The following is a 12,175-nucleotide window of genomic DNA, read 5'->3' on the forward strand; positions in this document are numbered from 1 at the left end:
AGGCGATTACATGAAGAGAATCTGAAATCACTTCTGATCTAGGCAAAGTCACCAAGTGCCTATTCCCAAGACGGTTCTACAAATAGAACACGGGCATGACATAATGGACATTTGTCAGATTCTACCCTCCCCCCCCCCCCCCCCCCCCCCCCCCCCATCCCGAGCTTGTTGTTCTTGGTGTCTGAAGATGTTTTCTCTTTACATTCTCTGCTTCAGTTACGAGGACTCTGACAAGTGCCCGGTTCTCTACGGCGACGATCAGGTAGGTGTGGAGGGTGGAAGGAGGGCAGGAGACACTTAATCAGAGGCCAGAAAAACCGTCTGCCTTTCTCTCGGGGAGAAGCGAGGGGTGGGGGAAAGGAGGGTGGGAGCATCTCTGTCTCGAAGCTGAGACAAAGTGAAGAGGAAAACAGACGAGGAGACCCAGCCGTATGTCGAATAAATAAAATACTAAGAGGTAACATATATGAAGTGCTCACTTACTTGCCTGGGGTTGTCCTCAGGGCTTTGCACCAGATTCGATCAGTTCAGACCGCAGGGTCACGCTACGGTTGCCGTTCGTGAGAATGGAGCAACTGAGGCACAAAGCGGTGGTGCAGCTTTCAAGCGTACCTGCTCCCGGGAGGTGACAGACTGGGATTTGAACCCACGCAGTGTGAACCAAGCCTGTGCATTTAACCGCTATGCTTTACTGACTCTCGTGTAAAACAGAAGGGATGTTCCAGGTAATGGTGTGAAGAAACAGCACTGGAATGGAGTAGTCGCTCTGAAAGCATCGCCGTCGGAGCGCAGGGGGACAGTGGCACATCTGGTTTGCCTCCCGTTGGGCACCGGGGGCTCTTGCTAATCAGGGGCCGGGAGGGAGGATGCCCTTCTGTGTGTTTTGTTTGACAATCAGAGATAAGGCTTAAACGCAGATTCCCGTGGGAGAGGAGACAGAGTGCTGTAAACACAGCTAGGTCGAAGGGTCCAGTATCCCAGGATCTTTCTGAAGAAGTGTTAGCAAGGGCCAGGGGACCGCCACCAGGGCTTTAGGTCCTGAACGGAACCGAGCAAGCCGGAGAGAGGAAGCAGGCAGACGGGACCATCGCGGACACCGAAATCCAAGAGCTCCCAATTTCTCATTGTGCCCAGGAGTTGCCTTACTCTCGACTTTCCCCTAACGCCTTTTAATGCTGTTTTTTGTTTTTTGTTTTTTCAAAAACGAGGAGCGGGTGAGAGAGCAGACGGGCCCTGGTGCGGAGACCTCCAGCCCACAGGCCCCCACGTGGCGGGAGCGGGGAATGATCTGCGCGCTGCTCACCTGTAGGGGGCGCCATTCACACGGACTAGGAGGTGAATGGTGTGCCTGGATTTATGCTGCATGGCCTCTCCCGGGCCTGACATTCCTCAAAGGGACGCGGACACCGGGACGGACTGCAAGAGGGAAGCACCCCACCCCCACCCCCACCCCCGGTCGCGGGGTCAGTCGTGCCCCTGTGGTCCCGAGCCCCAGGCGCCTGGTAAATCGGGCTCCGTGGCTCTGCCTGTCTCCTTGCTGCAGTCCTGGGTGCGGTCCAGCCCGGCGCCTGTGGCGACGGTCCAGCAGAAGCCAGGAAGGCGAAGCCGGGGCCGACCCGGGCGACACTGCCTGTTCATTAGAATGCAGGTTCATTGGCAAAAATGCAAATGATTCATTTCACTTCATCCTTCTGACAGACTGTGCTGGTAGCAATAGCTGGCTGCTTCCCTACACCTGTCACTGCCGCGGCGCTGCTCACTTTGTGTAAAAGGCCTGCCACACTTCAGGTGTATATATAGCAACCAACCCGCGGCGCAGCCCGCCCGCGGGAAACTTGATCATTCACTGCCCCCTAGTGGACTAGATGCGAATGAGCCAATTCGCTGCGGTCCTTTGAGCTTCTCTGCAAATCAGAGTTGCATTTTATGGCAGGAAGAGTTTGCCGGAGTCTGTTGATTTCGTCGCTGTTGCTGCTGGTGGCTCAGGGTCTTAATTAACAGCACTTTAATAAGATAAAATGTCAGTCGTGGAGGACTCTTCGTGGAGCTATATTTGAATGTTAAAAAGCCACGACGTTTTCAAAAAATGTTTGAGTCCTCGTTTGATGTTTATTTAAAAAAAAAAAATCAAATTTTCTTTAGGCTACAAAAAAAGGCTTACAGTGAATGTAGCATTAAAGAGTTCGTGCTGTCATCCAGCAAAGCCATCAGTTGTACCTGAGAGAGAAGGGCGGTTATTTTAAAGCAGAAGCACGGGCCTGCCGTTTCACCCAACCATCCTCTGGAGGTCACCTACTGAGGACCTAGCGTTGAGGACCCAGTCACACTCAGCATAAGGGAAGCCACCTTTGCAATCTGCTGACAAAGGCAAGGGGAGCTTGGTTCGCTAACGTCATATTACCAAGTCTCTCTTGATTGTCCTTGGACTTCTTTCGATTGTTGCATCTAGGCCAGGCTTATGGCTTAAGGATCATTTGATAACATTCATCAATGTTATTTGCATGCAGCAAATTAAGAAACCTGTTTCTTAAAATTAATAATCTACTTTTATACCCTTTCTGAGCTGTTTCCTCATTGCAAGGACTTGAACAGCCTTGTAATTATCTCTGAGTTCAGTGACTTCATTGCTCTGAACTTTTGGCATACCTACTACTGGAATATTCGAGATACTAAAATAACTCCCTTTCCATAGCCTGGACTCTTGCCATAAAGACCTCCATTGGTATAGTCTAGGCCAACCATGCCCAAGTGCATCCTTGTGTATGGATTAGCTTCTCACTTACGCATCTAGAGTGATGTTGGTTGGAGAATGGAAAAAAAAAATTGTCCCACAAAGCATTTGCTGTACTTTGTGGTACAGATGAGGAAACCGGGCTCAAATGGTTACAAAAGAAGTAGCATCTGGGTGAGACGGGCAGAGGGATAACGCTAGACCCTCCCGTAGGACAGCCTTGTTCACTTGACTCATTTATTTCAGGCCGACTGCAGGGTCAACACGGCCCTGACGATCGGAAACTTCCAAGAGAGAAAAATGTTGGTGAGAAAGCTTTGGTGGATGGGCACAGGGCACGACTCAAATTTTTCCACCCCGTGTAGCTCAGAAACAGCAGGAAGTGGAGCGTTTCGGAGTGCTTCCTCGGCAAACTGTAGTTTTCCTCAGAATGTCACAGAAAGCGCTGCTGGTGATTCACCAGGTTAAACTTTTCCTCCTGAGTCAGAAGCAAGAGGAAGCTGCTGTCGAGGGTGGAGGCCCAGCGGCTTGGGGCGGAGGGGAGGCGGGGTGGGGAGGCTTGTTGACTAACTGGTCAGAACATTCTAGCCAGGAAACTCGAATAGCTTGCTAAAGAACACAGGGAAATGAAACCCTCACTGTGGAAACTTTCAATGCAATAATAAAAATTAAATAGGCTTGTGGTATAACTTACCAGAGAGAAATAGGTTAGTGGAGCTGCCTTCCTGTAGGTCCCCATTACAGCCCAATGAAGTTCGATGCTTGCCTATTAAAGTTGGGCAAACTGCCCATCAAGTGGCCCCATTTTACCCTACCTGCTTTACATCAGTCGGTCAACGCATGTCATAGACCCAGAGGCCCCAGGACTGAGTGGTCATCTGGTCTACCCCTTGGCCTCCCCAGCCAATATCCCTGATATCATCTCTAAAGAAATGCTTGAGTCAGGGTTGAATTAAGTGTCAGAGGCAGAGAGAAAGGGAAGCAGAGTGGGGTCATGGGGCCAAGCTAAGAACATTCTTTCGGCGGCCTTGGGAATTTTACAACTGAACCAGAAGAATCCAGATGAACCGCGTGTGAAAGGACTTTCAAGTGCACATAAAGGAAACGCACACAGAACGCGACCAATATTTCTGCTTCCTAGGCTTTGTCGCTTCGTCCTATTAGGGTCACCTGGCTGCGTATCCCCGGTAGGCAGGCGGGCGAGGTGAGGTTCCGAGCGGGCCATCCTTCAGCCGAGAAGCTGGCTTTTCCTGAGGCTTTGGCACGCCGGGCTGCCCTGTCCTCCCCAGCTGGTCTCCGGCCAAGCTGCCTCCCCAGCCAGGCCGAGCGGGGTTTCTGTGGGGGTTCTGAGCTGCCGGGGCTGCGGCTGCGGACGGCTGGTGCAGGGGCGATAACCTGGCCTTTCCTGCTTCAGTCTAGACAGATGCATGATTGAATAAAGGATTCATCCAAGCCCTGTGTCACATTGGCCATCTGGAAAGTAGCCAACCACTCATTTAGCAAATTGCTCTGTTTAAATGCAGCTGCTGTGTCTCAGCGTTTATGCTACCAAGACAGATCGCGTGATTCCTCTGCCTTCATTTATCTAAGCCGTTCCTCTCAATCTGCCAGGAACTTAAAAAGGCTGTTAATGCATGACAAGGCACTTGACCCACATGATTTCCAAACTGAGAAGGAGCATCCGTCTTGTGCTGGGTCGTCCTTTCCTCAAAAGCAAGGGCACCTTGTCTATGCTCCCTCTCTTAATGAAAGCTGCCTTTATTAAGAATCCCATTAAGCTCCGCAGCGCCCAGCTCTCCAACACTGTAAATATTACCCTTTAGAAACGGGTCCAGAGGCCCTGTGCGGGCAGCTGGCCGGGTAGTGGGTGCTCTAAGCGACAGTCGGGGGCTGACCTCAGACCTCAGATCTCTGGACTGAGGGTGCCGTATGGCAGCCCGGTTGCCTCTCTCCATTTGGAAAGATGGATTACAGTCGTTAGCAGATAATGTCAACAAAGCCTCCGAGATGATTTGATAAGACTCAGAAGCAAAATGATTGCAGACCAGCCATGAGCTCTCAGGGTTTTTACCTTGGTTTCCTTTTTCTTTTTCCTAAAGGAAATGGAAAAAAAAAAAAATACCCCTTTTTTCACCTTTTTTTAGGTGAAGCAGTTTATTGTAGGATGTCACTGGTCACTTTGGCCTGGTACTGATTATGATCTGTTATTTATCAGGCAAATAATCCTGATATGACCACTGGCTTCATCAACTGCTTAACTTAATTGGGGTCACGGTATCATTAAGTCTGGAAGCCAGAAGCCAGAATAAGGGAGTGTTAATTAAATTAAATATCATCTGCTCAGCCCTCAGCTAGGCCCATTGGAAGACCAACGAAACAGTATAATAAATGATCTTTGCGGGGACAAAAAGAAACAAACACAGGAGTATTCAGCACAGTGTAGTTGTGAAGGTGCGAGCTTGGGGTCCCAGCAGGTGCAGAGAAGCTGCTGAGAGGGACAAGGTACCCGCAGGAGGCGAGGGAGGGGGAATGTCCAAGAGGAAAGAGCTGATTAGCAGCTGAACATCCAGGGAGATCGAGGAAGATGAGAGACGGGGAAAATTCCATTTAATTTATTAGAAACGGAAACAGTGGTGAGAAAACTGTGAGCGGAGGAACAGGGAGACAGATTGCAGGGCTCTAAGGGGGGGGTGCGGAGACAGAAAATGACATATTAACTGGCGACATGTGGAGAGAGGGGAACAGCATACGGTGGCTTCTTGAAATAAGATGAGGTTCTAAACGGTACTGTAATTGCATGGAAAGTGACAGAACCCAAGGACGCGGATGTAATTCTCATTAATAGATTTTGCACTGGGAAAATATTACATAAGACACACGTCACAGAATTTTGGGTGGATGTCACAGAAAGGCTAAAAGAACAGCACAGTGGTTGACCAGAGATTAATTCTAGAGATCTGGAGCCGGGCTGAGCAAAAAATGACATTACCTACCGCGCACTCCACATACTGCGAACCCGATGAAGACCGTAGCTGGTTCCACTGCTGAGTCTCCTGAGCTCGGAGACCGCACAAAATGTAGCGAGTCCAGTGCCTATGCTACCTAGGACCTCCGGTCCCCTAAGTATGCCATTCGACCTCTTTCTGCCTCAGTCTAGATAATGAAATAATCAAAGTGCCTACCCTGCGGGATTATCGTGAGGATGGAATGAGAGAACGCGTGCGAAGCAGGTAGTGCGGCACTGGCTACTTATCGGAGATTTCCTGAGTCCCACTGTCCTGGAAAATACCGTAGCAAGCTCCCATCGACAAACTAGCAGCATTTAGCGCACACCCCAGAGGGCACCTTTTGCTACTGTCCCCGCCTGCTATTGTGCCGGTGATTTCCGCTGTATCAACTGCAGTTCCAAGTACGGGTCACTGTGAGACACGTCCTGGAGTGATCGGGGTCCCCTGCTTGCAGTCACACACCACAGGGAGCTCCCCCTGTGACCTAGGTCCGGGCATGTGGACAGTGCGGTCTGACCGAGCTCATGTCCCATTTCAAGGTGGTGGCAGCTCCACCTGCTAAACAGAAAGGCCCATCTGCTCTGCGAGAAACAGAAAGGCCTGGAAAACTATCTGCTCCCTTTTAACTGCAAAAAACATTGCTTGTTGTTTCTGCCAAGAGTGCACAAGCTATTAGAGGCTGGGAAATACATGGAATGTGTTGGCTGTTCTGAAGGGGATTTATTTTTCTTTTCTGTTTAAAACCGTGTTGCAGGGATGTGTGAACATTCTGTCTTTGGCTTCCGTAGGTGAACGATGAAGGTAAATATTGACGTTTTAAATCTAATTTCAAAAGAAGGGAGTAATACATTTTTAAGCAAGGACGTAGCCTCTTTACGTAACGATTGCCATGGGGTAAAATAATAATGTTCTCAAGACAGCTTAGGGGTTGAACTAGCTTTTTCTTCTCCTCTCCCGCCCCCTGACAGACTCATTTTCCCATTCCAACCCTCCCCTGGAGTGGCTACAATACCACTATGGACCTCCAAAGTTGGGACGTTTGTTCCTTCACTCGAGAAATGTTTTCTGAGGGCATATCCTGCCGTTCTGCCTGGTTCGGGGCAGAGAGCAGGGAAACCAAAACTCATCACAGACAAAGTCAGTCTGAACATGTCAACGAAACATACAATGTCCAGACCTCTGCGTCCAAGCGGCAAATTAAGGAAGGTAGTTGGGTGGACGGTCAGGCAGGAGGATTTGGGGACCGCGCCTGGAAGTGCTATGGGTCATTTCTGCCCGTATTCCAGAAGTCAGTAGTCGGTCACATAGCCAGCTTAATTGCAGCGGCAGCTGGGACAGGTGAACAAGTCATCAGGAGGGAAGTGCCTACAGCGAACGACGAGCCAGTCTTTACCACCGATATTGAAAAAAAAAGCACCCAAACCCAACACATCCTAGGTCTCCCGTGACATACGATCCGTGACATATGATCTGGTGGCATGGCATCCCCGTCCCTCCCGGGGAATTCCCTCTTCCTCTCCCCTCTCCCATCTGCCCCTTCTTTCCATTCCTCTCTGCCCGGCCTGCTGAATCCGTGTCCCCACAGGCACTAGGGTGGGCTGTCTTCAGAACCCTGCCTTCTTCTGCATCTTGGCTTACAAACTGCACATTTGGAATGTGCCCTCCACTCTGTCCTGGCTTGTCAAATTCCTCTCCCACCTTCAGTGTTTGGGTCCAACCCTGTGTCTTCCACAGTCTGCCTGATCGCCACACACAGCCCTCCTGTAATATTCATGGTCTGCACCGCCCCTGGGGCTTTCTCACTCACCCCCTGGTGGGGAGGCTTTACAGCGATGCCTCATCTTTCAGTAGAATGGATGCTGTTAGGGAGGACAGCACCTGTCACCTAGAGGCGGTAGCTGGGGAAGGAGACTGAGGTCATGGTGATGCCGGCCCGCAGCTCTGCCCGTGTGCTCCCTGCAGTGTGGCTGTCACCAGATGCTTACCTCGGCTCCCATGTCCTCACTCGTAACCTGAAGATGGCAATACCTACCCCCCCGCCCCACTTCCCTCCCAGAGGGGCTTTGAGACCTGAATGAGGTGATTCATGTGTATCCAGAAGGAGGACAAGGAAGATCATTCACCAGGCTCATCTGACCGAGAGGCAACACAGGAGGGTGTCCTGGGGACGGGGCTCAGGTGGTGTCTCAGCACCTGCCAAGGGGCAGACAAAGCCCTCGTGTGTCAGCTGGCCACCTGTGGTGCTTCTTGGAAACCGGAGAAGTTTTATCTAAAGTGAACGGGAGGGCGGGGGGGCACCAGGGTGGCTCAGTCGGTCCAGGGTCTGACTCTTGATTTTGGCTCAGGTCACGATCTCACAGTTTTGGGAGTTCCAGCCCCGCATTGGACTCTTTGCTGACAGTGCGGAGCCTGTCTGGGATTCTTTCTCTCTCCCTCTCTCTCTGCTGCTCTCTCTCTCTCTCTCTCTCTCAACATAAATAAATACATACATAAACATTAAAAAAATAAAGTGACTAGGAAGGGCACATCAGGAATGAACACCACCAGCTTTTGGCTTTGAAGTTAGGGAAGTACCTTTCTTCAGACAAAAGATAGAGCCGGCCAGAACCACCCCGTGTGGCACCTGACAGCTTTACTTAAAGAGCATTTAACGCCCCTCGTGATAAGCCCAGGAGTCCTGCTCAGGACCTCTAGGTAAATACGTCCGTCCACCTGCCTCCTTGCGGGCGTTTGCTCTTGCTTGGGCCCTCTGGGTTCCCTCCCAGAACGTTGGCCACCATAGCTGGAGTGACCCCAGGAGCGCCTTGGCAGGCTCCCTGAAGGAGGGCCCAGTGAGTCCCAGGCTAACGGGGCGTCTCTGGATCCGGGCCCTTCAGGAGCTCAAGCAGGAGTGTGGCCGCCTTCCGCTCTGCTTTCCCCATCTGTCAACCGGGGAGCGGATACAAGCCGCATCGTGCAGATGCCGAAAGGACTTGATTGCTGAGGCCGAACACCAACCCTACACACGCGAAACCTAAATACCCCTTTGCCAACCGCGGCCTCTTGACGAGGAGACGCGGGATTCCTCCGAACGGTTGTGGCACCGGTTAAATTGGCAGCTGGCTGGATAAAGCGAAAAGCACCATCTCTGTAGGACATCTCATTTTAGGCGGAACCCGTGATTCCCTTTTGGAGAAAAGCGGATTGAAATCCAGCGGCCCGTGCTCCTTGACATGTTTGGGAGCTGGCTGGAGGGACGGGTGCCGGACGTGTCCCTTCTTCTGTCTCTCCGGGCGGTACCCCAGATGACAGGTTGTGCTTGCCCCGGCGGAGGCAGCCCCAGGTGCGTTGGTGGGTGCCCCGGGGAACGGCGTGAGGACCGCACGGCTGTGTCCACCCCACGGGACAGAGCAGGAACTCGCACCTGCTCCCTGCAGGGGAGGTGGCCCCCGAGTCGGCTTGCGGCCTCGGTGACCGGCAGCGTGCAGCAGAGTCGTGAGCAAATCACCGCTGGTGACCGGGGGACCCCAAGGACAGAGCAGCCTGCTGCGGGAACCTGGGCCTGTCACAGTCACACTCTGGGGACCACGAGGCACTAAGGCCAGGCAATGGTTTGTGCTTCTGTGGGAAGTTTTTGAGGCCGTTTTCCTTCGTGTACTGCATCTCCACAGACACACCTACTCACGGAGAAAGGCGCACAGGTCTGCGGGCACCCCCACAGCCAGCCACCCCCCCCCCCCAGAAACTTGCCCGCAACCCCCCCACAAATATCCCCGAAAGCAGGTGTAGACTCTTTGCAAGCTCACCCACAAAGGCCCCTACATGCTCCCGAGTGGAATACCCTCCATACCCACAGTCACCCCCATAGACGCCGCATAGATGCTCTGCGGTCACGCCCCACAACCCCCCCCCCACCCCACTGCCACCACATCGACGCTTTTACTAACACCCCCAACGTCCTCCACGAACATCCAAAACATACCCTCCAAACTTTTGCAGACACCCCTCCATCTATCTTCCACACGTTTCCTTTGACGACACTCGCCCAAATGCATCTAATTTCACCCCCCAATCTCCCGGCACAGACACTCGCAGATCGCCCTGCAAAACAGCACGCGTTACCCTCTGACACCCGCACAGGCACAGCCCGGTCACCCCCAAACACCATCTGCAGATCCAGAGGGACGGCACACAGTCGTTACCCCACATCGATCCCCTGTGCAGTCACACACAAGGATCCTGTGCACACACGCAGATCTTGTACGGACACACACACGCACAGTCGCCCTGCACAGGTCCTTGTGCCTGCACGGAGCTGGACACAGGCCAGGCATGCACAGAGGTCCACCCTCTCCCGGCACAGGCCACGCCACCCCAGCAGACAGACACACAGACACCTTAGCTTCACTTCTTCAGTTTGTTATTTCAGACGGTCTTCTAGCTAGAGCCGTGTAAATCAAAGGTCTATATTGCAAACAACTGGGAATATGGTGCAGTAGTCTCTGGTCGCGGTGGGTGGGGGGGGGGGGTTGGAACAGAACAGCGATCAAACGAGATCACGTGGTACGTTTCTCCATCGCCCTGGCCGGATGGTGAGAAAGCCAGGGAGGGGAACAGACATCTCGTCATGCCCATGAAGGGTGCCGACCGAGCACAGCTGGAAGACCGAGGTGTGGTTTCTGGGATATGCCGGGTTCATGTGTCTCCCTATAGCCTTGTCAGGAACATAAAGTCTGCTCTGACTCCTTTCATGCAGGAGGTTGTTGATCTCCTTTAGGAGACAGTTCCCTGCCCCGCCGCGGCTGGTTTTTCTTACAATACAAAAGAAAAAAAAAGAGGTAATGTTCCAAAAAGCCCTCAAATTCTCTTGGTGCTTCCAAAGAGGGTTATAAGAGTATGGTGGCTGTTCGAAGGAGGAGGGGCAAGACACGAAGATCACAAAGAAAACCAGGAGGACGGATAAAGGGATTCGAATGCAAGAAATAGCCCAGAGCAGCTGGTGGCCATCTGGGAGCTATGAAGAAAGGGAAGAACAAAGTTGTTGAGTTTCTAGCAAGTGGATACAGTTTTATCGTGAGACGAGGTTACTGCTTTGAGGAACTGGAGGGAAGCCAGAGCCTTGCCAGCCATTAAAAACAACAACAACAACAACAAACAAACAAAAAACCCCCAATCTAATGGTTTCCCTGAGGATTGGATTACAGTGACTTTGCTCCTGTCTCAAAGAAACTAGTTAAGGGCATGATCATTTCCAGGAAAGTTAGAGGGCGTCTGAGGGTGTAGGGAAATCGAGACTTAGTCTCTGGATGTCAGGGTGAAAATGGACACTGGGGAAATGGGAAAGATACTTGATTGTGCCTTATACCGAGGTTGTCTTTAAAGCCTCAGGTAAGCCCATGGGGAGGGCCACTGGCTACAGGGTGAGCAGTAAGTTATTACAATCGGTTATTTTGATTTTGTTAAAAATTGAGGGTAAATTGTATGTGTTTGCATTGGGGCTGAGCACAGAGGAGAGAAAACGTAAAACCCGTAAGTACACCGTAATATGTAGAGAGAGTATGTATCCACTCACCTGCCCCACAGGGAACTGAAGGATGGCATGTCTGAAACTTGGCTCACCAAAAGTTAGCGTCTCTTTTCTCTTCCCGCTGCCTCCAGGAATGGGGCCACTATCTCCAGATGCCCTCTCCAGGCCAGACATCCCAGCCACTCAGCCCCACATCCAAATAATTGGTCACCTTAGTGACCAATTCTCTCTCTTTAGTAATTCTAACCTGTGCCCTCCTTTCTCTCCCCTCAGTCACTTCCCGCCTCCTACCTATCATTACCATCACAGCAACAAATTCCTCCCCAGCTTCCAATATCAAATCCCTGCAGATCATTTTCCGAATTTTTCTTGGGTATTTGTTTGTTTGTTTGTGGGGTTTGGGTTTTTTTTTTTGGTTTTTTGTTTGTTTTTTGTTTTGGTAAAACATCAAATCTATTCTTCCGCACATCCAACGAGCATTTATTGAGTATCTGCTATGTGCCAGTCTTTTATCCTAGTTGCCTGGGACACAACGATGAACCCAACAAAGAGGTCTTTATTTAGTCAGAATCTAGTGGGAGAAGAAAAACAGTAAACATAATAAATTATATGATATCTTTGAAGGTGATGAGTGCTGTGGAAAGAGTAAAAACAGAGCAGGGCACAGGGTATCGATAGGGTAGAGTGTGTGTGTGGGTAGGGGTTAAAGTAGGGTCGCCAGGATAGTCCTCATTGGAAGGTTGGTATTTGCTCAAAGGAGGTGAGGGAGTTAGCAGCAATGATATTGGCGAGGAAGAATGTTCCTTGAAGACAGGACACCCAGAGGAGTGCCCTAAAGTAGCACAGCAAGTGTGCTGGTGTGGTTTGAATGGGTGTAGAGTGAGATTGGGAGGCATCAGGTTGGAATGGAGGGAAGTCACATGGGGCCTC

At 51.4% G+C, this 12,175-nt stretch overlaps 1 long non-coding RNA gene across 3 annotated transcripts in view; it reads left to right on the forward strand.

Annotated features, from left to right (window-relative positions):
• Positions 1 to 151: 151 nt before the first annotated feature.
• The window catches only part of LOC123594166, a 24,598-nt gene continuing 12,574 nt past the window's right edge, over positions 152 to 12,175 (forward strand). For all 3 annotated transcript variants that reach the window (XR_006710713.1, XR_006710704.1, XR_006710698.1), the window contains exon 1: positions 152 to 262. This is a non-coding gene — a long non-coding RNA (uncharacterized LOC123594166). The remainder of the gene's footprint in view (positions 263 to 12,175) is intronic.

The sequence above is a fragment of the Leopardus geoffroyi genome, chromosome A1, assembly GCF_018350155.1.
Source record: "Leopardus geoffroyi isolate Oge1 chromosome A1, O.geoffroyi_Oge1_pat1.0, whole genome shotgun sequence".
NCBI lineage: Eukaryota > Metazoa > Chordata > Mammalia > Carnivora > Felidae > Leopardus > Leopardus geoffroyi.